General features: G+C 41.1%; 1 pseudogene across 1 annotated transcript in view; it reads right to left on the bottom strand.

Moving 5' to 3' along the window:
• The window catches only part of LOC144756170 (vitellogenin-A2-like), a 59,884-nt pseudogene that overhangs the window by 6,953 nt on the left and 30,221 nt on the right, over window positions 1-22,710 (bottom strand). The window contains exons 19-30 of the transcript XR_013595094.1: window positions 19,945-20,130; window positions 16,955-17,102; window positions 16,100-16,325; window positions 15,811-15,983; window positions 14,897-15,430; window positions 7,635-7,685; window positions 6,859-6,963; window positions 4,342-4,554; window positions 4,104-4,246; window positions 2,186-2,324; window positions 1,958-2,093; window positions 894-1,080 (exon numbers count right to left, since the gene is read on the bottom strand). The product of XR_013595094.1 is annotated as a vitellogenin-A2-like (transcript). The remainder of the gene's footprint in view (window positions 1-893; window positions 1,081-1,957; window positions 2,094-2,185; window positions 2,325-4,103; window positions 4,247-4,341; window positions 4,555-6,858; window positions 6,964-7,634; window positions 7,686-14,896; window positions 15,431-15,810; window positions 15,984-16,099; window positions 16,326-16,954; window positions 17,103-19,944; window positions 20,131-22,710) is intronic.

The raw sequence follows: 22,710 nt of genomic DNA, 5'->3' as shown, positions 1-22,710 counted from the left end.
TTTTTGGAAAATTTGTCAACTTTGGCCTAGATATTTATAAAATTCAGTTGTGAAACGTATCTTCTTCAGTCCAGTTGACTAGGGAAGACCTACTCTCTATGATTGCCAAAGTAAACTCAGGCACCCCATTGGAACCTTGTCCTTCAATTACCCAGCACGAAATCTGACCCTTTGCTTGTTTGGTTTAATTCTCCACTTGAACAAGGATTAGTTCCTAGCACCCTTAAAGAAGAAACTGTTGTTACAATGTTAAAAAAAGACAGTGACTCATAAGACATAAAGAGTATCATCCTATTTCACTTTTACCAATTATTCCCCAAACCACTGAAAATGTGTGGGAAGTATTCTATGTACTCATTTACAAGAGACAACATTTCTAGATGATTCGCAAACTGTCATTCACACACCACATAATACTGAATCTGTTCTGTTATCTATTTTAATTGACCTACAAATTAACTTAGATCTGTAGCATTTGATATGGTTTATCATGTTATCCTACTCAATCATATCATCAGAGATGGCTTGGAGGGGAGTGAGCTTAATTGGTTACAGTTTTTTCTTAGTCAGAAATATCAAACAGTATGATTGGCACAGGGTACCACAGGGATCAACTGGATTCTTACTAGCCAGATGATCCACTGTAAGATATTCTGCATCATTTTTTAGTCCTTTTTATAGCTATTGTCATATGTTTGTAGCTCACCGAGATGCAAGATATTGCCCTGACCACCTCTAGAATCCGATAAAGCATAAAAATCATTAGACAACCATGTCATAGAATAAAACACACAAGGAACACATTTCTACTGGTTTTGAGAGATTAACATCTAAGGGTAACACCACGGATACACACTTTTGAACATTCGGCTTGTTAGACTGAAAATACTCACTAGCTGCCAAGTTTGACATTGATGGCCTTTTGCTCGGAAGACTCTTCCACTTTCTTCACCATCACCAGGAAGTTCAGATCAGGACTACAGTCTTGGACCAGGACATGGTAGCAGCTTCGGGGCATCGAGTAGTTAAAAGCAACATCATTAAAGGTGGTGATTGTGTCCTTGGAAACCGTGCAGCGACCTAAGAAATTATAAACAAGAACTCAAATATTTATGTTTGTACACCCTACAGTGAGAAAAATAGAAACGCTACAAACAGGATATTGGTTATCAACAACGTACTGGTCACTGGAAGTGACAGGACACTTTTTTAAAGGTGGATGTTGCTGCATTGGCCCCTTTCTCAAATGTAGCTCATCAGATGCATCTTTGTTAGTGATGAGGAAATGCTAGGAGTGGAAATGAAAGAAATTAACCTTTGTAATATTACTGCCTCTGACCTCATGATGCCTGAGATCAAAGTTACCAAAGGGAAAGCCAAGGATAGCTGCTGCTACTACTAACTGGCATCCGTGTTTAAATATTTTGCCCTATCATCAACACCAAGTGCCTAATTGTAAAAACCTGATTTTATTTATGTTCACATCAGGTAAATGAGTGCACATTTTCTTCGTCATGAATACTCCTTTATTTTGCAATGGCAAAGTCATGGTTGCATGGATTGCAACATGCCTCGTTAAAATCCTATATGTATTCCCAATTTCAATGCTCATGCCTTGCCCATGGTATGAATACATATTATTAGAGTGCCTGTTATTTGAGCGTTTAAAAGTTTAGACACGTATATTACATTGAAAGTATGATGTAGTACCAGTTTTTATTGGGACGTGTGCTCGGTGATTTTATAATATTCCGCAAACTATTTATTGTAATTAGGAGGACAAGTATATATTCAAATGTTTGCACTTTTATATTTTTAGTTTTTTTTTACACAAATGTGTGCCATGTTCTGATATTAATTAAATTCCACACAAACAGCATGTGTGGCCTTAAAAGAAAATGTAATTGACATTCGAGAGCAAAGGAATAGTTAGATATAAGTGCTCCCAGGTGTTTACCTCTTAGGTTGTCCAGCAGGTACTCAGGGGCTTCAGTAAAAATATTCCAGCTGGGGGACTGAAGGGATGAGATCTGTGTAGGGTGAGCAGCAGGGATCGCAAATGGAAGCTGAATGGATCTGTAATAAAGTGTGAGCTGCAAAGTAATCAGAAAAAGGCATTACATATCGATGGATCCACCCTTTACATGGTTAGAAATGTGTTACTGTCAGTAGCTGTAATATTTACCTTTGGAACCTGCATAACTGCATCAATGGATCTTGGAGAGCTTAGTGAGAGGACCACTGTTGCTTTCTTAGAGGGATTTTTCTGCATCTTTTCAGAGAACCCAGCCATGAGTGCAGCTCCTGGGACAAACTGTGCAGCCCTGCATAATTGAAACAACAGTAATATATGATGCTGATTTACTCATTTAGATGAAGTATAAAATTAGGTGGTAATGTTTCCATAAATACAGTGATCTGCATTGTAGCATTTGTTTAAGTAGCTAATCATGCTCCTTAATGGGTGAGTTTGGCTTGGTTTAGGAATGTAAAAATAGTTGATCTATTTGTAGGGAGTCATTTACGATCAGTTGAGATTTTGCATACTGTATATTTCAAATTGGAGTCTTTCCTTCCATCATTCAAGTGCATGTTCTGTCCTATTGTAGGCATTGGCAATCACTTCATCAGCCCTTCGGCATTGATTACGTCAGTGCCATCACTGGTGAGTTAGATCATCCCATGGGATTCCTTTAGAGTGTAGAGTTAGATCATTCCTGGGCATTGCTTTAGAGTTTAGAGTGTGGCCTGCCATCCCACCAGGTCAGCAGAGGCTCTGTCCTCCACAGTCCTAGAAGAGGACACCCCAGAGCAGATGCAGCCATCACAACCTGCCAGACACGGATTTCTGTGCTCTGCGTGAAGGCGCTGCTGAGGAGGCTTCGTCAAAGGCACTGAATATCTGATGTGTGAGCACCATGTTTGATATGGCTGCTACAAGAACAAACTCCCGAAGTGGAAGTTTGTTCCACAACAACAAAATAATGCCTCAGACATGTAGTGTGTGAGTCACTATGCGATTTTCAATAAGAGTGACAGTCACACCACCCTAAATAGCATGGAGCAATTGCCCACTATGGGCCTGTGGTCCCATGACTAATGGACCCCCATTCAAGGGTTTCCCTCAGAAGAGCCAGCTAAGGTTCTACCAGTGGAAACCTTGCAGCCTCCCATTTCTGCAGGGCACAGGTACTTCAAGTAGTGGGTAGAGATGCATCTATTGGTTGATGGAGGCTGCAGCATGCCGGCAGACTCTAAATGCCGCCTAAATGTTTGTAACTGTTTCAGTTATTTGTGCCTCTCTCCCATTAGAAGAAGTACCCAATCCTGACTGCAAGCCTGTTATTGAAAAATTCAAAAAAATTGTAGCATTTGTTCTTTCCTAGCACCGCATGAGACAAACACATATTTATTGAACTTGTGAAAATATTTTAAGTATGTTATGCAACTAAATTAAAATACGCTAAAATGTTGGATTGATTAGAAGTTAAGGATTATAGTATAGGCCTATAAATGCATGCTGAGAGAATTGAATGATTTTTTTATGTTACAAAGCATGCCTTCTTTTGAATATTGGGATAGAAATGGAATGACTTGTCAGCGGAATGAGGTACATGCACCAGGTTAAGTTAAAAGTGGAAACAGGATTTTTTTTTTACAAAGACTGTTAAATGACCATCATTGAAAAACTACTCAAGAGAAAAAAGTCTAAATAAATTCGAAGATGACCTTCAGGTAAAGCTGCAGTGCTAGTACAGGTTAGTGGAGACTAACATCAAGGAGCAAATGTCTAGGCATCTGGTTATTTGTGTCGTATGTTGGGTACATTTTGAACTTTGAGGATGAATATGATGTAAGATGTCTATTCTGAAGTACTTCAACATAAAACATTTTGAATACCCATTTTTATTTTCAGGACTCCGAAGACCTACCAACCTGCTTAACACTATTTTTAACTACAGCTTGAATTGAGACCTTCTATAGTGCTAATGTGTAAGTCACAAGGGGAAATCACCTGTTGGTGCCTACCTCAGAATATAGAATTTCTTTCTTTGCCTGAACATGTACAATCAGTTAATTCTTACGTAATGTAGAAATATTACCATTTTCCAGCCGATTTCAGTTTTGATGGAATTTTGGGCCACTCCACCTTCAGCCTCAAGCCCGGTTGACTGCCAAAGTGACCAGTTTGAGCCGTTGCGGCAATTTTGTAGTCCTTGCAATTCTGACCCCATTTCAGGTAGGCCTAATCATAATGTAAAAAATTACATATATTAATTTGATGTATTATATACAGAGAAGATGTTACTTTCCCTGTGCCGTCTGCTCGCCTGGCCTCACCTGTGCTTCATGAGAATTGACAACAACCGCATTTGCACAAGCCCGCCATCTACTGGAGCCGGCGATTTCCACAGCATAGGCCTGGATCTGGGGCTTGGAGGCGTGGTAGTCGGCGTATACGATCACCTGGTATCCTTGTTTCTTGTTGTCATTTCTCACCGCTTGAGCAGTAACTGCCAACACTGGGGGCTTGTTGTCTCCCATAAATGCAGGCTAGAGGTATGTGAAAAAAGTGGAAAACAGCTATTACAATGGAGACCTGAAAACTCTACACCAGTTCTATTGTCAGGAGGGATGCACAGGCACTTTCTAAAGTGGATGTTTGTTCAGATAACACCCTTGCACAATTAAACATGGGGCACTCTGCTCAGAGGATAACCTTGCTATATAATAAGAAAAAAGGGCCGTGTGCAAATATTTTTGGTTTCCATAGATTTGAATTGCAAAAAATTGCTCGGCCAGGTTGTGTATAACGCAACTGGTTGTACTTATGCTGTACAGCAGAGCCCCGAGAATCCATAATGCCTCGACTTTCACAGTCCATCATAGGAAACATATTCTGTGCTTTCCAAATTGCAATTGCACAGTCTTTAGAATCTTCACCACCATCTGTGGGACTCTGAAAAGATCTCTCTTCTAAGCCTCTGCCTTTAGTGATGGCAAGCTTTTTCGACCCAGAGACAATCAAGAAGCATGAAGCCTGATGCACTTGTTGTTAGTAAATAATTCATAAACTATGGGGCATATTAGCAAGGACCTCGTTAAAATTATCGCTGTTTTAGCTGCAGTTTCCTGCCGCTAAAACTGTGATAATGGGCTTGCTAATATGCGTTTAAGAATTCCAATAACCTGGACTTCTATTGGAATTCTATAACGCATATTAGCAAACCCATTATCGCCATTTTAGCAGCAGTTTCCTGCAGCAAAACGGCGATAATTTGAACGAGGTTCTTGCTAATGTGCCCCACAGTCTCTAGTAGGGGACACTGACGTTTCATCTAGATTATTCTAATTTATTTAAGACAACAGTTGCACTTTCTCTGATTTGCTGAAGAAAACACATGGTAGCCTGTTTATCATTGAAAAAATTGCTTTTTTCCAAATGATCTTCATTAACGTTTCATACGACACACTTTGCATCAGCGATAATCAGCAGATTTACCATTTGACACCAGTGGCTGTTTATCATAGAAACAAACATCTCATCTCAAGTTTATTTTAGGCAACATAAAGACTTCTTCTCCTGAGTTGCAGAGGGAATTATTGCTTGGATTCCTCAAATTTTTCATACAGAACATGAAGATATCTTCTACATGAGTTTGTTGTAGACAGCACTATGCATTGTCAAGATGGTTTACAGGAAAAATAAAGAGTGATAAGTGCCTTACTTGAATGTATCACTTGTAATGAACTCGGCCTCGTAATAAACAATAGTTTTCTTCTCAACGTGCTACACCAGACAAGGCAGAAACTAAGAGACACCCTAAGTGCAATGGGGAAACCCAGGCATAAGTTCCCAAACAACTGTGTTATTGGACTGACGTCACACATAGCTTGTAACATGTTTAAGGATGCCGGTATCCTCAACTGTATGGGACCTGGCATTGTAGCTCAGAGTGGCCTATATCTACTGGAGCAGGACCCCAGTGTGATGTGCATATGACTGGTCTCTGTCTAGACTTGGATAGCAGCTAGAGAAATAAGCAATGGCTGAAATTAATTCAAGCATTCCACTCATGATGATATTTTGTTTGTCACTTATGAACCACATATGCATGCTTTGGAATATGTACAGAACATTAAAACCTTCGCTGCGGCGGCTATTCCGCCGCAGCGCTAAGAGGGGGGGGAGGCGCGGCACGCCCATGCTGGTGACGGAACCGCTCAGTCACCAGCCTCGGTTGAGCTGTGCTCATGACGGAGCGGTTCCGTCATGGCCCCGCCCGCTCAAACGAACGCGAAATCAGCGATGACGGAACCGCTTCAAAGCAAAAGGAAATAACATAAGATCATATGTACATGGTTGACATTAGACAAAGTTAACCAATCAACAGATCGGTTTTCATGTAACACAATTCAGTTTCACCAAGGCAGAAAGCAATCCAAATTCGTGAAAACACATTTTTATGGAACCTTTTTGAACTTATACTTTAAAATAAATTGAGAGTATGCACTTTTCAGTGGTAGAGTGGTACAGAATTTCCTAGTTTGATGGTCACAGCAGATAAATCGAGTTTCAAAGCAGTATGTTGTGAATATTTGTAATCATAAAACTTGTTTGCTTCTAGAAATGTGGGCATTTCCTTGAAATACAGCATTTTTTCAATAGTTTGGATGGCACCCAAAGTCCTGTTTTCGTGATCCATCCATCCCCCAAGGTGCCCAGCGTTCCATCTCCACTTCCTCAGAGTTGGCTTAACGTAATTTGTTAATTTGCAGAATCTGAAAAGGAGCCCTCCCAAGATGTCCAACATGAGGGGATAATGTAATAGTGATCTATTTTCATGGGGCACCTACCCTCTGAGATCTTCTGGCATTGGAGGCGCTGCTACTGCTGCTGCTTGAAGAGCTGGAGCTGGACTGGGAAGAAGCTCTGTGTCCTGAGGCTCTCTTCCTAGGATTCTGGATCAATGGAAAATAGTTTATAGAAATTCACAATTTAAATGCAGTTTACATAAATGATAATCATGGCAATAACTTTTAAAAGTCAACTTTAAAATATATTTGCAGGCCTGACTGATCCTTAGAGATCTCAGGTCTAACTAAACCCTCACGAGTGAGCTCGATGGTCATGTATTTCTCTGTTTCTATCAAACATTATTTTACTGATCTTTCTGTCCTCCTCCTAAAGATATCTTGGATTGAGGTATGGCAGCCATGGATGTGTTCGAAGGTCTTCTTTCCACATACAAGCAGCAGCTAAAGCATGAATATTGCTATTGTATGACCTGAGCTAAGCAAAGTAAAGGAACTACAAGTGCCTTCAAGATTTAAACATTCTTTAATTTCTATCTACAAAGCTATCGTTAAACTCCCACACTATATCAAAACACTGTGACCTGTAAAAGGTACTTAATATTTTAACGAGTGTGTCTTAATTTTCTGACTGGTGCCACTTAGTGCTCAACGGAGAGAGATGGCTTAGGTCCCCACATGAAAACCACACATTCTGTTTTTTATGACATATGCAGCGTGGTGCTAACATTGCAGAAATCGCTCCTTACACATAATTCAAGTAAATTAACATAAAGTATCACAAATATTAACTTCAGATTATTTTGAACACCACTTACAGAGCTTTTGTATGCTGGGGTGAAACGTAGGTCATAAATGTCAGGGTTCGTCTGCAGAAGAAACAAGGAGAACAGATTTGTTTAGTGGTCCTTTCTCTAAACATGCAATTGATACTGCACAAACAAGTGATTATCACGCCTGACTCAAAATATTCAACATTAGCTGCATCATTTACAAGACTGTTAATACCAACATCCTTCCATACATTTGAAACCAAGAAGAGAACCTCTAACAAACCACAAACAACATCCAGGAGAACAGTCTCCAGGCTGCAAATGTGGAACAGCAAGAAGAAAAAGAAGTGATTACACACCGAGACCTACTCTGCGTCAAAACATTGGATTAACTCCACAAATCAAATCAAGCAGGTCAGATCACTGCTCCAGTTCTGGAAGGAGTTTCCCCCACTGCCATTTAATGTAAGGTGCCCCCACTTCATCAGTCCCCCATCTCTCGTGCTTTACGTTCATTCTGCTATCAGCTTTCTAAACCTTTTCACTTTGTCCCCATCACCACCCTCCCCATCCTAAAAAGTTGTATTTCTTCTCACCTACATACATTGTCTCCTGTACAGCGCTTCATTGCATTGTAACTAGATTCAAACTTTAGAAAACAAGTTAAAAGTTCAATATTTTAAAATTTAAATACCATTAATATTCCACATTTCCCAAATGTAATTCACATAAAATGAAATGCATTTCACTAATTTTAGAAATTCAACTTTACTGCTAGCTGCATCCCAAATAGTGCACATACATCTTTTTATTCTTCAAGTAGAATGCCATGATCTTCTGTATTAGAGGTGATTGAGGAATCAAGCATCATGAGTAATAAGTCGTATTCATTCATTTCAACTTAACAACTTCTGTTGAAGATGTTTTTAGTTCTTTTAAAAGGCTTAAAGAGGTGTTCTTTATCCTGATTTCATATATATTGTTACATCCACTTTTCGAGAATACCATTTGTCTTCCCAAATGTATCATGAGTAACTAGCTTTCAATATTTTTTTTGCATTTATAGTTTGTTTCAAAGTGTGGATGAGTTCAATCAATCGTTCAATCAGGGTGTTTGTTTAGCGCAAACTACTCACCTGGAACGGGTCTCAAGGCACTGAGGGAGAGGGCAGTGGGTGGGGGGGTTCGGCAGCTCCTGTAGGTTCGCTGAGTTCCATCAAAGAGCCAGGTCTTGCGGTTTTTAGGAACTTGGGGAGCGAATCAGTCTGTCGGAGGAGGAGCGGGAGTGAGTTCCACGCCTTGACAGCGAGGAGGGAGAAGGAGCGCCCTCCTGTTCTGCTTTTCTTGATCCGAGTTAAAGTTGTGAGGGAGAGCTGGGCCGAGGGGAGAGAGCGCAGGGGAGCATAGAACACAAGGCATGGTTCATGTTGGCAGGCCCGGCGTTGTGGAGGGCCTTGTGTGTGTGGGTAAGAAGCTTGAAAGTGATTCTCTTCTCGACGGGGAGCCAATGTAGGGTCAGTAGGTATTGACTGATGTGGCAATGGTGTGGTAGGTTGAGGACAAGTCTGGCGGAGGTGTTCTGGACGTTCTGCAGTTTGCAGGTAAGGTTCTTGTTGATACCGGCGTAGAGTGGGTTGCCGTAGTCCAGTCTGCTACTGATGAGGGTGTGAGTGACCGTTTTCCTGTGTTCGGGGGGGTCCTCTTGAAGGTCTTGCAGAGTAGGATGAGGGTGTGGTATCAGGAGGAGGTGATGGCGTTGACTTGGTGGTCCATTTTAAGTTCGGAGTTCAGGTTGAACCCGAGGTTGTGTGCGTGGTCTGTGGGGCTGGTGGGGTCCCCGACGGTGGGGGTCACTAGGTGTCATTCCAGGCGTTGGGGTGTAGGCCCATGATGAGTATCTCTGTTTTGTCCATGTTAAGTTGAAGGCAGCTGCTCTTCATCCAAATGGTGACAGGTTCCATTCCGTCTTGAAAGTTGCATTGGGTGATGTTGGGTTTGATGGATAGGTAGTGGATGAGTTCGGTGTCGTCTGCATATGAAGTGATGTTGTGGCCATGTGCTCTGACGATGGCTGCGAGCGGGGCCATGTAGATGTTGAAGAGGGTTGGCTGATGAAGGATCCTTGTGGGGGAATTTTGGAGGGATGGTTGAAAAGGAAAGCTGAAATGTGTGTTAAATAACACGTTTTGGCTATACCTGTTCTGCTGCATATTTGAAATTGGCCACGTAATGTGATTTTGCACTGTATTTACACACCTGTTGCAATGAATGTTAATATTTGGTATTGAGCTATTTTACATATACTCTAACATGGGTAACTGTCTACAAAAGTAATGATATATTGTAAACATGTTCACAAAATAGAGGTTTTTTTTGCATAGTACTGCTAAGGTATATTTGTACAAAATGTGGTTTGTAACTGACATTACTATTGCAGGATTAAATACCCTTCGCAAGCCATTTATAGAGTATCAATAATCGAATCAGCTAGAATCACAGCTGAAGTACACACAGACTGTTTAAAAGCAGGATGGAAAGGAGGTAAAATCACTCGCATATGTCACCATAAAGATGAGCACACAGATGGATCTAATGAACATGAGGAAGAGCAGGGAACAAGGAATAGGCAGCCCTAAGGAGAGTTTGTGGAAGAAGCCATTGATGTACCCGAGCAAACTATCACTCAGGATTTTGAATAATGCAATTAAAGATTCTCCACTGAGTATACTACATGATGCTTCAGGAAAAATATAAATACAGGTCTACTATTGCGCATCACTTAAGAGGATGTTGGTCAAGAGGCACCTTCATACACATGCTATTGAGCTGCCCAATCATTATATAGATATAGTGGAGAAGAGTGTGTATGGAACTGAAAGCAAACTTCGGAATACCTCTGGACCTGAAAGCACCTTCTCTACTTTTGGGCATATGAAAAATGAATGATGTTACTAGGTACAAAAGCGATTGCACCAGAAAAGGGTTATTGTGGTACATAAAGCAACTGTACAAAAATGGTGTAGTTGCCGCACACCCATGACTGGAGCAGGAACATGTACTGGTGAATTTTGGCTGACAATGCAGTGTATAACAAAAGAGGCTGAGCAAGGAAATTTGCTAAGATTTGTAGGGTTTGTTTTGAATAAATTGGGCTTGAGTGAGAGGTAGGGAATTATCACAATACTCATCTCTAATTACCAAGTGTTGCATGCGCAGGAATCAAAATGAATCAACTGTATGAAGAATGATGATTCAGTGTAGTCTTTATGCTGTGGTCTAATCCAATAAGCGAAGTAGATTTACTCTGGATATACTACTGTATGACTACATGAGTTGAGTGCCGTTCCAGCCTTTAGCATGGTCGACCTTGGCCCAGCCCAAGGGAACCAATTTTCCTAGGGGCGCATGGAGCTATGTGCCTTAAGGTTATATCAACAGCAGCACCTTTCTCATGTTGATCCAGCCTTGTTCATCCCCAGAGGGCCAGATCCCCTGGAGCCAATACCCCACTTAACATGGAAATTACCCCATCACAAGGCTATGTATATCCAGAACACGATTCAAACCCACGTACAGACGAACAAGTTGAGTGCCCTACATTACAGGTGTTTCCAAATCTCAAAGACCAAATAAAAATAACTTCCTGGAACATTGCAGGGCTAAGGTCCAAACTGTCAGATTCCAACTGGGCTAATCTAATAGACGAATGCCGTATGTTAATGTTCCAGTGAACATGGCGTACCGAACCAATTTGTACAGTACGGTACACCAACATTAGCATTCAAGCCAGACCGTCACCAGCAGGCCGACCGTCCGGATGTCTACTCATTTGGGTTAGAACAAGCCTAGCCTGCAAAGTCATTAGACTAAATATCGATTTAATAGGCTTTGACCCCATATCTCTAAAAGGCGAGTTTTCAAGAAGACTAATCAATATATATAATTGTTTCAAAAACAAAAACCAGGAATCTAACAGATTAGCTCTTTTGACCAATTTTTTACAACTCAGATAGAGAGAAATTTTTTCTTGCAGCTGGAGAGTTTAACTTTACATATGAGTGTGTGGCCTATGTCCAGGACCTCATGCAAAAACTGCAGGCACCCCGCTTAAAAGATGTACAAAGTTGGGCACAGCAAGTTCTAGCTTTTACCTTAACCCAGGGAGTATGTGCCTGCAACAGACCAACACAATCTGATTTAGAAGCTACCTTTACATTTAAGAGGGTGAACACTCCAAGCAGGCTTGATTGCACATTGATCAATCTAGACACAGTACATGATATGGTCATGACAGTGATCATAATGCAGTGGTTCTGGGATTAGTCAGCATTCCTTTTTTGCTGAAGAGTTCTGTCGGAATGGTCACTCCTATACTCACTTCAAATGATAATAGATCGATCAAATGGAGCCACAGAGTCTCAGATGAAAAGTCCTGAGCTAACATATATGCTGAGGTAGCATCTGCCCTCGTTAACATGAGCAACTTGGGATGGGATGACTTAACTATCATGCCTACTTTCACCCATCTCCTTAAGGTAATCAACAGCCGTTTCTCTAGACAGACAGTAAGCATGACCCACAGATGTAGGGATATGCCCTGGTTCAACGGTAACTGAAAACAGGCTAAGGCCGCCTTAATTGAAGGGACTGCAACAAGGCACAGATAGAGGCTAAGAGAAGTTGGGAGGACGAGAAATGGTGCACTTTGGCTGAAGCATCAAGAAAGAAAAATAGTAAATCATTTTGGCATTTATTAACCAAAGGAGCAGTGCACCCGGTAATAAAAGAGGATTTTTTTATTCGTTCATATGTTTGGGAGGAGCACTGTACACAGCTGAAAGTGATGGAGGGCAACGACAAGGACTCTGAGATCGCAAAGCATGATCCAAGCCTTATCCTAGAGAAAGTAGTAAAAGAAGCATTCTCCTTTACTCTAGAAAAAACTGTAACTGCATTCAGCAACCTGGGTAAGGGTAAAGCTCAAGGATTAGACAAGATACCGGGCGATCTTTACTGTTCAGAATCCACCATACGGGGTCCTGCACTTCACATAACATTTAACAAAATAGCGCAAGGAGGGGATATCCCAAGTACTCGGAATGGTCCTGAAATCAGCCAGATTTTAAAAAAAGGGGATTAGGGGGACCCCTCCAATTACAGACCAATCAGCTTCATAGATACTGCTCAGAAAGCTTTTAGTAAGTTGATCCTGATGCACCTAAATACTTGTATTGAGGCAAACAATATACTGTCTCACCTACAAGCTGGCTTCAGGAAACCACTAGCACCTTACAGCAGCTATTCCGTTTTTTACTGCTTACCTTGAAGGAAGTCATTATCAAACAGGGTCATCTCTATGCTGAGTTTGTCTTAAGCAAGCATGTTCCTCCATAAACCACACCAAATTATTGGTCGCCCTGCAGGATCTTGGTCTGCCAAATGGGCTGCTACAACTTACGTATGCACCAGGATAACTATGCCCAGATTTGCTGGAGCGAACGGGGCAAACTCACTGGGAAGATAGGAGTGCACAAGGGAGTTCGACAAGGATGCATCTTAACCCCAACCCTATTTACCTTATACATGAATGGGCTCGTTAAAGCGCTGTACAATTCTGGGGGGATATTCTCCTAATTTTGTGGGCATACAAATTCCATCCCTCCTGTTCACAGATAAAAGGCTACTGATTGCAAAAACACCTATGGGCGTGCACAATATACAATCAGGTTTGCAACAGCCTGCACTGACTTTGGTCGAGAGACCAATTGCTCAAAGACTAAATTCATGGCTTCGAACCCCCACCCAAAGTGAAAATCAGGTGGGCTCAAACATGCTTGAACAAGTCAAGGTTTTCGGCTACCTAGGTGTCAGACTGAATAGCAACTCAAGCTGGACTGACCAAATCCAAAAGAGCACCATTACTCTACAGTGTGTTGACTCAGCAGTGGCCAAAAAACGTAATCAATATGTTTATTGCCCTATTTCTCCAGCCCTAGAAATACATTGAGCTAGATGTCTGGGGGCAGCACTCTATGGTGCTGAACAGTGGGGCTTGGACCAGACGAAGAGCTTAGAGCTGGCAGAAAATACATTTATAAGGTCATTACTAAAACTGCCAAATAGTACCCCACTCCTACTGGTTCAGTTAGACCTTGGCCTACGAAGTTTTTAATGCATAGCAGAATTGAAATGCCTAGTGTTTTGGGTCAGAATATGGACCAGCACAATCCAAATCTCAGTAAAAGAAACTGTAGAGGAAGTAAAAAACCTTGATAGAGCAGTAGTATGGGGCTAGTGGTTTAGAGCGGTAAGGTACTGGTTAATGAGATTGGGGCTGTAGGCTACGTGGAAAGACCCCAAATCCCTGACGAAAGACACACTACCTCTTTTAAAAACGAAGTTCTGGGTTTACAGTCAGGACTCCTGTCATGTAGCCACAGCACAGGCCACCCTAACAGGGAAGTGTTTAGAGTTCAAATGCACATTGTCAGTTGAGGCAATCATGGAGGAAATTTAACCCCCACAGACACGTGCACCTTACTTACAATTAAGGTATGGAACTTTACGCCTGAATTACACTAGAGGTGATGGACTAAGGCTACTGTAACTCCGATGTGCCCGGCATGTATCCTTAGTCATTAATCATTAGGCCATTATATGTTTTTTTGTCCCTGCTATGCACAGATTAGGAAAAAGTGGCTTATACCTCCATGTCGGCTTTTATCGTGTAGGTGACCAGTATATTTTTATCAGATTCTACAAAATGGTTTGTATTCACCATATCTACGTACTTGCTTTATAACTGGTGCATTAGGTCTAAGTTGTTAACCACAAGGTAAAGCTGAGGACAACACAGGCTAGGCATAATTTGCAAATAACATTATGACTTTTTTGATAACACTTGTTTTTAATGTCAAAGGTCATATGCTCCTAATTACCTTTTATTCTTTTAAAATTTGTATAACTTTTATGCTATGACCATTTATGTATTACTGTATAATGTTTTTTATTAAGGAAGATTGTTGTATATAAATGTGGTGAATGATCTCTATTTGATCAAATAAAGGAATATTCAATTCACAATCATCAGCAAGGGCACCAAATTTCTCATCCACTCACACCCAGGGAGCTATCTTATCAAAGGCTGGCCCTCGTTGGGTGTTTCTTTCTGGTTTCCGTCAGGGACTGCGCATGCAGTCAGCTCAGCTGCAGACAAGTAGACCCATCTTTAAAGATTACTACATTAACTTCATTAAATACATTGTCAAAATTATATCATTCATATCACAATAAAATCAGTACATTACCTGTTTCCTGTGGGACTCGTTGCTACTGCTGCTGCTGCTGCTGCTTGCACTGCTAATGCTCCATTGATTCCTGTGATTATGTTGATGCTGTTGTTGGCTTCCAGGGTGAGAAGTTTGATGGCGCCTGAGACTTTTTCTCTTGCTGTTGCTGTTGCTGCTACTGCTGCTGCTACTGCTGCTGCTGCTACTACTACTGCTGCTGCTACTGCTGCTGCTGCTGTTTGGCCTCTTTTTGTTTCTGTTCTTACTGCTGCTGCTGCTACTGCTACTGCTGCTTCTGCTGCTGCTGCTGCTGCTGCTACTACTGCTTCGACCTTTGTTCTTTCTAGCATTTCTGCTGTCTTGTTGCTGGCTGCTGCTTGAGAGGCTGCTAGATGATGAGGATGATGACGAGGAAGAGGAAGATGAAGAACTAGATAAACTCTTCTTCTTTCCAGATGTAGCAACCTCAGCAACATTTGGAGCATGCTCCTTAGAATTTTTGACTTTCCTTTGATGTTTCTTCTTCTTTCTAAGCAAGCTTCCATTTTTAACCTGCAATCAGAATAAGAATATGAATGCAACGTCTTGAATCTGCTCTTCAAAATAGCATTAGTGTTTCTCTAACAATACTCTCTTGCACAGTTACATAATGCCAGAAGGTGTTTGGTGTGACCAAAGTAATTTTGCACAATGGACAATGGACCACCATTTCAAATGATGTTCTTATGATTATTAAACAAGACGTATAACAGATATGCACACAGTAAGTAAAGTCAAACTTAAAACAAAAAATTACATAAGCATATTGGTCCAATATTTGCAAAACTTTCTTCAAAAGAATAATGGTGAACTCTATTAGAAAACCATTTAATATAAATTACATTATTAAGGACAATTTCTTAAGCGGGCTAGTATATTATGTTACCAATTACCTTATATTCTTCATCAATCCCCAGAATCTTCTTCAGCTTCATTTGAACCACGGAGTCTTCAAGCTCTTCACCTTCGTTCTCTTCCACAGTTACCATGGTGATTATTTTTGAGGCCGCTTTTGGTCCTGCCTGGACCTCTAGCATCAGTTTCTCAATAGCTGCATCTGTATGAGCTGCAACCAATCAGAGGAATTAGATTATTGCATACAATCTGCTGTAATAAATCTTCAATTATCAATTATGTTCAACATTTTGTCCCTGAACACAAACAAGAATTGCTCAAACGTACCTGGTTTCATGACAAGTTTGGCTTCATTCTCTCCAATTAATTTGTACAAAGGTGAATTTCTGAGAAAAGCAGCATTTTGTGATTTGTACTCGAGGCAGACTTGGAAGCCAAAGGTTTTAGCCTTCACACAGGACTGATATGCATTAGTACTTCTGGCAGCATTGTGGTGATCTCTGTCTTCTGCAGAGTAGGCATACCTCTTGGACAAAAGTTCAGATGATACTTCCTGTTTTAAACATAGAAAAACGATTATTCATAAATGTGTTTTTCGTGTTTGTACATGTAGTGCATATTGTGATTGTCTTGCTAGGTCTCTTCATTGTGTGACTGTGTAGGAAATAATTATAAATTAGTTTATCTCTCTGTTTGTCTGTCTTCCTGTACATCTAGCTAGTTAGTGGTCATTGTGTCGGTCTGTCTTTGTGATTGTCTGGTTATCTATTGCTCTCTGTCTTGCACAGGTAGTTAATAAGAATTCCTTTAGATGTAGACCATATTTTGTGAACATGAAGTCAAAAGGAATGCAATACCTTTTGTGCAACTAATTTTGATATTATGCTTTGCTTTTCTTTTCTTTTGAATTCCAATCCATTCATTGAATTAGGTGCTGTTTAGAATTTTAGGCATATACGTTTCTAAATCATTTCCACATCTGGTCACAAATTATTCAGCTTTGTCCTGATCTGAAACCTAAGTATTTGATTATAAGTGAGCATTAAGTTTGAAACCTTGCTCATTTGTAATTTTGTTGCATTAAACATTTGAACTTTGAACAGAATTAAATTAACTTTATTTCAATATGCCTGTTTATTCCCTTTTCAATTAGAATCAGTGAAGTAGTAAAACCCATATTACCATCATGCTGGCAGCTTCTGCTGATGACTTTCCTGTTGTCTCAAAATGTTTCTTAAGAATGTTTGGCACAGCTCCTTGTGTCAATAATGGGGTCTTCTTGGCTGCATCCTGGTCTTCTACATTCCTTGTAACAGCAAACACCTGAGCTCTGGTGACACAAAGAATAAATACTATGAATCTGATGGATGGACTGGGGTGCACCAGAAGGTTCAGAGGTGAGCTTTACATTCTGCATTTAGAGGCATATTTATGTCGTTTTGGCGTAGGGCAACCTTTCTACACTGCCCTACGTCAAAGTGAAATGTCTAATACGGTGTATTTTTGTCCTGTCCCCCTGTGCTGGTGGCATTTATGCAGAATAGGGCCAATGCAGGCACCCTTGCACCATGGTGCAAGACAGCCTGTGTTGTCTGCAGGATTGTTTTTTTGCAGGAAGTGCCACCTTCCTGCACAAAAACAACCCTGGGAGTCGTGTTCCTTACTCAATGTGTGCTGCAGAATGCAGCACACATGGAATGAAGAAAAAACGAGGAGAAATAAAGTTATTTCCCCTTGTTATGCCTCACCTCAGAAGGCATAATATTTTGGTGTATACTGGGTTTACATGGTTTTGAAAATCTGAGGAAGAATCAAAATCCATGGGTGTTGCGTGAGAATTCATAGCTGGGCTTTCAAAGTCACTCAAAGTGGCTTTGTGTGGCCTCTTAGATAAGATTTCACTGACAGAGTGCCACAAAAAGTGATGCTCTGGCAGTGCAAGGGGCTCATAAATATGCCCCTTAGTCCTTAGACAATGTGCTGCATTTGTAAGTTTCAGGCATGGGGCAAGGAATTCTTAAAACAAAGTTCATATGGTAGATGTTCAGACTAGCATATCTTTTGTTTTGTTAACTTTTCCACAGATGCCACAATGCCCATGTACAGTTGGGAAATACAATGCAAATATTTACATGTGCATTTGGCATTCCCTGGAAGATTGATCCAGTATTGGAGCCACAGAATTGACCCTTGTCGAGGATAAAAATTATTTCTCTGCAGCTCATATATGGCATCATCACAGTGGTCTGTTGTAGCTCTTGCTTCAGGTCACAAAACTGATTGTAATAATTGTATTAACAACTCCACTGGTAGCCAATGAAAAACAGTACTTATTTACACTTTACCTAGTTGATCATCCATGAAGGGTTATATTTGAAGACTTCGCTGTTTATGTTCCTTCTAACTAAAGGCTGCACATCTGATTGTGGCTTAAAACATAAAGCGCAACCATGAGGTAATCCCAGGAAGAGCGGCACCAGTACATCATTATCAGATTATTCTCAGATATAAACATTCTGTCCTATATATTCCTACAAAAAAATTGCCTCGTTGGAGGTGATAATAAAAAGCCTGCAGTAAAAGGACAACATCCTTGTAAACAATATGCACTGCCCAATAATTATGTCAGACCATGTAGGTTCAAGTTCAGCCTCAAAGGTATACTCCAAGCTGCTTTTATGAAACAAATACATGTTTAACAGAGAAGGTTACACAAGTCTTGTCTGGTAGCTAATTAAGCTGTAAGTTAATTTGTGATGGGTACACACATTTTATATCTCCACTTACAGCTCTTCCATCTGTTTCATGGATTGCTAATAAAAGTCTTATGGCTTTTCAACACACTCTCAGTGAAGAGAATTGCCACACACCATCTTATATCTACTGGACGGTTTGTGTATAGTTGAATCTACCTTTTATTTATATATGAAATAGCTTTTAATTTATTGTCATAGGCACAAGTAGCATATATTTTATGAACACCTCATCAAATAAACACAGTACTAGTTAGGAAGGAGTCAAGTCCAGATAGGACTATAAGAAGGAGGGTAAAGATAGGGCAAATTATCCATGGTCTGTTCTAGGGCAGTGCTCTGAAATTTAGATGACAATATATATAATTAATGACTCAAGAAATATGAAGTTATTAATGTCTAACCTAACTGTGTAATTTTAGTTACTGCTTTAGAGCTGCTCAGCTAATGCCAAACAGGCCAATATTTTGGGAGGTGTGGGTCTGGAAAAAGCAAGATGGATGACCCTTTCTACAAAAACTGAAGCATCAGTGTACTTTGCTTTTTGTGACACTGTATACTTTTATTCTCCATTTCAATACATGCAGATCCATCATTTTCTGAGGCAAAGAACATTTTAGTCTTGACATTTTCACTCATAGACATAATGGTAAAAAGTGAAGGTTGGTGGATAAAAACACAACAGAGACTATGGAATGTTTGTTGGAGCATTTGTTTTTGGAAGATAAGGGTAATGGGTTACTATCCCTACTATAAAGTTCTGAGTGATAGATATATAATACCATGTAGGGGCGAAAAGTACTAACCAGAACTAGTGTTAGAGATATGAAAAACCCAACACTTCTTTAGGTCAGGAATTGACACCCATATATATTTGGGCTAAGCGAACATGTTAAATGGAAATAGAGTGTGAGTCTGTCTATGAAATTTACACCATCTCTCCCTGTACCTTTCAAAAATAGAGAGAATAGCTGTATGCTTTTTAGGAGTGATTCCACATTTTCAATTAAGAGCACACACACTTAGTACAGCTGTTTCCATGCATTTACCTTGTAAAAAACAAACCTCATGCCTATGCCCTCATAGAATGAAATTGTAGGTGAGTGGTGCATATCTTCTCATTTATCGTTAAAACAAAGGGAATATTTTATGAAGCATAGCAACCGGTTAGGCAATGCAGTACCAAAGATTTTTTTGCTACATGTCAGTGCTTTTGCCTTGTTAAAAAGGAATGCTCAGAACCTTGAAAATTTACCAAATCAAAGAAACATTAAGATCCTCTAGTTAAAAAATGTAGTCACGTCAATTTCTCAGGAAAACTATTTTTAAAATGTAAAGAATTTTTTATGATCAAGGAAACAACACGTCAGCATTTGCAACAAATCCATGTTAACAAATATATACAAATAGATTGAATACCTGGTTATTAATAGTTCATTCTCCTGCTGGCATGGCGTTGTCTCAACCTTGATATTTTTCTCTTTTATGTCAATCTTGGCTGTGAATTTCATTGGGGTATTTGCACGAACCTTGGCATGAAACTCAATTCCAGCCTGGATGAGGTGGGTGTTGATACCCATTGTCGCCACTGTGTGCTTGGACACACTGAAAGAAAAATTTTACTATTTGTGGTCATGAACTCAGTATCGAGAGACAAATATATTGTGGACCAGCAGCCAGTGGTCAAAGTAGGACTGCATGCATACAATAGGAAATTCTCATCTACCATGTATCTGATGAGTATGAGTATTTGTTAACACAATATGTGCGACACTTGATTTGTAGAGGAAAGCCACCAGAGTGAGGTAATATGAAATAATTTAAATTTAGGGTACACATTCACATTCAGGTTAGTCCTAATATAAGATAAAATGATCTGCCATAGTAGATAGAGAAAGAAAAAGGTAAGCCCATATTTAGAAATAATATGCTGGTTAAAATTCTTGGATCAATATCTTGGTAGCAAGAGACGAGCAAAATTGTTCTTCCAAGATCTTTCAAGGTAAAGGCACTTGGAGCAAATGAGAATCATGTATCTCTTGTAACATTAGGATTGAGGGTTGGATTTGGTGGCATGTTTTAGCACTGCAAATCATTGTATGCGGTCCAGGAGACCGTTCAAATTTCAAGCCATTAAGAAGAACGTCATTTTATCTGGGATGCGGTTTTAGATGGGTTGGAGTTCCTGCTTGAGGTGTCTCCATCCTGGTGAGCAATTTGCTAAAAAAATACCGATGTTTACAAGTTGTTTGTGTTGGGTATCAGGGCCTAGGGAAAAGGGCTCGCTCAAACATCAAACTAACAGCAGATCACCATAATGTCACCCCACCCCAACAACACCCACCTGCACTTCCTCCCCAGAACCATTTGTCGCCTCATACATCCACTTAAAAAACTCATAAACAAACACAAGCCAAAGATAACGGTCTTTAGAGTTAAGCCCCCTCCGTCCCAGGACCACACAGTAATTTTTCCATCCACACCATATAGTACCAGGACAAACCATAGTAGTCATAAGGTCTCTGCTCAAGTGGTCTGTATCCAGACTCTCTTCTTGAATTGAGTGTCCAGGACAGAGGTGACCGTATTGGTGAAGAGTATCTAGGTTTGGTTGGTCTCTCAGTTTCTGGTATCATTGGGTGTGGGTGGGCTGTGAGAGGATGTACAGCATCTACCCTTTATTGGTACTGGCCCAGCACCAGGAGGATCATTGTGGTGCAGTCACTGCTGCACAAGAGGTGTTGCTCAGGGAATGACCCCAATGAGTCTCAGGATCCAGTAGTTCAGACCTCTCCATCACCCTCTACTACGCCGCCTAGGGTGTCTCAAAGAAATAGGATCTCTTTTGAAGGAGTACTAAGAGTTGTGCTGGGAATATCCGTATAGAGTGGTGGCTCATGGCACACATTTTTTGTTTGGCTTCCTCGACGGATCATGTGGCTCCCTTTACAGTTCTCTATTCATACAATCAGAGGTCTTTGGGGCCCCCCGTGGGGGTCATTGTGCTAGGGAGCAGTGAACCCTTCCAATTATGAACAAGTTGGACAGGTGACGTGGGAGCATAAAGGACACAAGCCAGGATTCTAGGAAGGAATCAGTGTTCTTAATCTTCATAGCTTCCGGGAAATCGGCAAAGAAGGTTATTCCGGCGCAACCTTTTTTGTGTGGGACCTATTTTATGCTGTCCTCTGCTTGAGCTTCAAGGGCAATGAGAGTGGACAGCAGCCTGGAGCTGTCGTTTTCAAGGATGCCATGCCATCCTCAAGGCTCAAGACCCTGCTCTCCGCTTCGGTAACTTTGGATGCCACATTCTGGAGATCTTGGCGTTAGATCGAGACATCAACTTTTATCACTCCTATTTTGGATTCCACTGCTTTCTGGAAGGACCGGATGGCTTGCAGGATGGTTGCTGGATCTCCAGATTCCATAGGGAGCTGCATGAGTGAGACATTCTTGTGGGGTTCGGTCACACCAGAGGAGCGAACAATGTATTCGTCCATTTTAGATTGAGCACCCATGCCATTGTCTTTCCCCCAAGATGCAGTGCCCACCCCACACTGTTCTTGGAGGCAAGGGCAGGGGTTGGGTAACACAACGATTCCACAGGTCTCCAGAGACAGGCTGATGGCACCTTATGACCTCTGGTCTCTCCAGGACTTACCCTGTGTCCCCCAAGGCCCAGACAAGGGTGACCAGCTCAGGGGTTATCTCATGAGTCTCCCACGGAGATCTGTAGTGCTGCAGCACCTTTGTTGCCCAAGTTTCCCTGCAGAGGGCCTGATGTAAGATGTCATGTCACTGGCCCGCTAACCCTCCCTAGGAGGTCCTTGCGGAGGGGAAGGACAGCAGAAGAAGCCAGCAGACTACTGTTGCATGTCTCTATTGGGGGAGGGAAGACCCAACCTCTCGGGATTTGTGGCCCTATGGCAGCCTCTTTTCAATGCCCATGATAGGCATTTTCTGCTCCCCGCCCCTCACAGAAGTCCCTCGCCTCACTAGGTACAGGGGGAAATAAGTGGCCATTGAGAATGCATCCCAGGCATGGTCATGTGGGTCTGGTGTGATCTGGCTCGGGAATATCTGGTGTGGCTAGGGGGCAAAGGGTGGCAGTAGATCAGCTTGTTGGTGATCTACCGTCAGCCCACTTGCCCCCAGTGGTTATTTGAGGAGGGTGGGCAGTACAAG

The sequence above is a fragment of the Lissotriton helveticus genome, chromosome 1_1, assembly GCF_964261635.1.
Source record: "Lissotriton helveticus chromosome 1_1, aLisHel1.1, whole genome shotgun sequence".
Classification (NCBI taxonomy): Eukaryota; Metazoa; Chordata; class Amphibia; order Caudata; family Salamandridae; genus Lissotriton; species Lissotriton helveticus.
Note: the sequence above shows the minus strand (reverse complement) of the source record. Positions and strands in the feature narration are given on the sequence as shown.